The sequence below is a fragment of the Tasmannia lanceolata genome, unplaced genomic scaffold, assembly GCF_043159265.1.
Source record: "Tasmannia lanceolata isolate RefF3 unplaced genomic scaffold, GAP_Taslan_0.1 ptg000008l, whole genome shotgun sequence".
In the NCBI taxonomy this organism is placed as follows: Eukaryota; Viridiplantae; Streptophyta; class Magnoliopsida; order Canellales; family Winteraceae; genus Tasmannia; species Tasmannia lanceolata.
The window spans coordinates 29,688,759-29,692,222 of NW_027518685.1; positions in this window are offsets into that span (position 1 = coordinate 29,688,759).

The window sequence follows — 3,464 nt, forward strand, 5'->3', positions numbered from 1 at the left end:
GGGTCAGTGGTCACCATCCAAAATATTTTCAGACCTTAGGATATTGATCTATTGAACTACAACAGCCCTCTGTGGTCATCGATACACTGACAGAGGGTGTTCCTGGTGAACAAAAGGGGTGGACATATCACTTCCCAAAAAAAAACCATGACTGGTTTGCTGCTTATTTAAATTAAGGGGTTGGCATCATATTCAGTTTTGCAAAAGTCTGCATCTCCCTTGAGATTGAAGAGCATGGTAACAAAGAAGACACTCATTTCTGTTTCTTAGGGCCTGTTTGGATTGCAAAAATTTTCTGTAAAAGTTTGGAAAGGAAAAATACTTCTAAAATTTCCAGCTTTTATTTACACAGGAAGAAAGAGAACTTGAACAAACCCTATTCAATCTTTATTCAGAGGGACCTTCAATTTATGATGATATCCTGCTAAATTAACTCTCTAAATCGTGTAAAGAACAAGAATTTCTTAAGAAGTATTTTTTTCTTGCAATCCAAACAGGGCATTAGAAGATTGCCAGCCAAGGCCAAGCATTCCGGTGCCTATCTGGGCAAAAACGCCCAAAGCATGCCCATTCCTTAGCCTATCCGGGTACAAACGCCCAAAACCAGCACATTCTAGTGCCTATCCGGGCAAAAACGCCCGGATAGGATGAGCGAAACCATTGGATGATCTTGTGCAAGAAAATGAGAAACAAGAAGTATATCATCATAAATTTAATATTGGCCAACCAATAGACAAGAATTGGTTGGCGAATTTTCTTGTTAATGTGGGGACGCTAATTAAACCTCGGATTGGTATCTGGCCATAATCTAATTTCACGTGCTTAGTCCTAGACTAAGTATGATATTCCAATAATATCATTAACTAAGTATCATGTGAGCTATTAATGGATATTGGTTGGCCAACTTGAACGATTGAAATCATTTCATTAACCAACTACCCATTCCTTAATGGATAGTTGGTTGGCCAACTTGGATATTGGTTGGCCAGATAGCCATTTAACGTATTATGGCCAGATATTGGACCCTTTTTTGCTGGGGCCTCGGGAACTACGCCCCAGCAAACCACATTAACTAAGCACGTCTAATTTCACAGAGACCTAAAGTCCGAGACAAACCGTGAAGTTACTTAGGGGGCGAATTCCTCCTAAGTGGTAATGGAGTTCGTTGGTAAGCCATAGAGCCACTTTTTGGCTCCATCCTTGAGTGAAAACGTAATAAACCACAACTTTACCGCACAAAGTATGATTTAAACTTGCCATATACTAAACACATCCACATCCGAATATTCTCTCCTTCAAAACAATTTCATTACAAGCCTCTAATTCTAATCAAAATCTGCATGCATGCTTACTCCTGTTGAAAACACTAGAACTCTCTCATCCCACCGAATTTTTAAATGAGATTTTTTTCTGTAGAAAGATAATTTAAAGACCTCCGATTGGTAGAAATTTCACCATTTTTAAACTTAAAATCAGAGAGTTATGGAGATTTTAATTTTGGGTTCGGATGTCGTGTGTGTTGCCCCCATTATTATCTGGGTCTCAAGAACCCGAGGTTGTCCTTGAAATTGGTTGTGTGATCCCAGGCCAGGCGGGGCTACCCGCTGAACTTAAGCATATCAATAAGGGGCTTCGTATTGGAGCATAGTGTTATGTCTGATCTTTCATTTAATTTTAGGGAATATTACATTTACACCCCCTCTAGTTTCTGACACATACACTTCTACCCTTGTGGTTCTAAACGTGACAAGTACATACCCTGAGGTTTCAGAACGTGACAAGTACACCCCCTCCGTCAACGGTCCGTCAGTTTAACCTGACTGAAACTAACCATGGTTAATATTTTGAGGACAGAAATACCCTCATTTGCAGAGGGATTAGGGTTACGCCATTTCCCACCGCTGATGTCGCACCTCCAGCCACCTCCACCTTCAGCCACCTTCGGCCACCACTGCCGTCGCCATCTCCGGCCACCGCCGTCACCTCCACCACAAACAATGAAACCCCACCCCATGGCTACATCAAACCCACATTTCAAGAAAAAACATTGATAAAACAAAACAAAAAGCCCTAAAATATTAGGGTTTATGTGCAAATCATGATAATGGTGTGAATGAAGACAAATAAAACTCCTAAATCGAGGGTTTATGTTGATAAATAAACAAGGGTTTGAATCAAACCCTAATTTTTATTTTTCAAGTCTGAAAACCCTAATTTTATGTTGGGGAAGACGAGGGCATTTTAGTGATTTCCACCTCATCGTCTGGTCCGTCCGGTTAAAAAAACCCAATGGAACCACAGGGGGTGTAGTTGTCACGCTTAGAACCACAGGGGTAGAAGTGTATGTGTCAGAAACTAGAGGGGGTGTAAATGTAATTTTCCCTTAATTTTAGAGACTTTGATGGAGATTTTTTTTAGAATTTATATTTACACAGAATCATGGATAGAATTGGAACTTGATTATCACAATTCTAAACACGGTTTCCAGCCTTAAATTTGGGCTAGAAATCATACTTTATATTGATGATTTTCAGGGCAGGATTTAACTTTTAAATGATCACACAACTATGACAATTAGAACTGCATAAAGTTGCTGAGCTAAATCTCCCCCAAAATTTATTTATCAGTTCAGAACTGCTGGCTGGAGACCAAAATTTTGACATTACAACCCGCAGAGAACTGGGTTGTAATTGCTATGAAAACAAGTTTAAATCCTGTAATAACTGGGTTGAATCCAACCCATGAAGTTGTCCTTGAATCTTGGGTAAAACTATCATGCTTCAACTTCCATCTTATGAAACAAGATTCTCACCAATTGAATCCTAAAAGGTTTCTAATTATCATTCATTTATAGACTGTAATAAGAATGAACTAAATTAATTACAATTCAAAGTCCAAATGGTACTACCATTGCTTATATGAATCAATCCTAATGGGACTATCATTAATTATATATTTATATGAATCAGTCCTAATGGGACTGGCATTGTTTTTTAAATAAAAATGGTCTTATATGATTATGATTTGAATCCTGATTAAAACACTGAAATCTTTTTGTTGCAAACAAAGAATAATCCCAAAAGGACTAGCATTTCGTTTTAAAGAAGTCCTAGAGGAAATAGTATTCAACTGGAATGAGAAAGAGGAATGCTAAACTGAAGGACACCCTTGCAAAAACAAGCTACAAGGGCGCCCCCATTAGACCCTCAACAATAACCTCATATTCCTCCTATAAAAGATTAAAATAATAACATGCACCATGTAAGCATTACCTGAATAGCAAGATGAAACTTAATTAAACCCCAGAATACATACCCTCTTTTGGCTTCTCACTGGATCCAACAACTCAAAAACCTATGAAAATAAAATTATAAATGCTCGAAACTAGCTGATAAGTTCAGAACACACCTGAGTCAAATCAGTCTGTCCACGCCATATACTGCTTCCATACTCCAACACCAGCC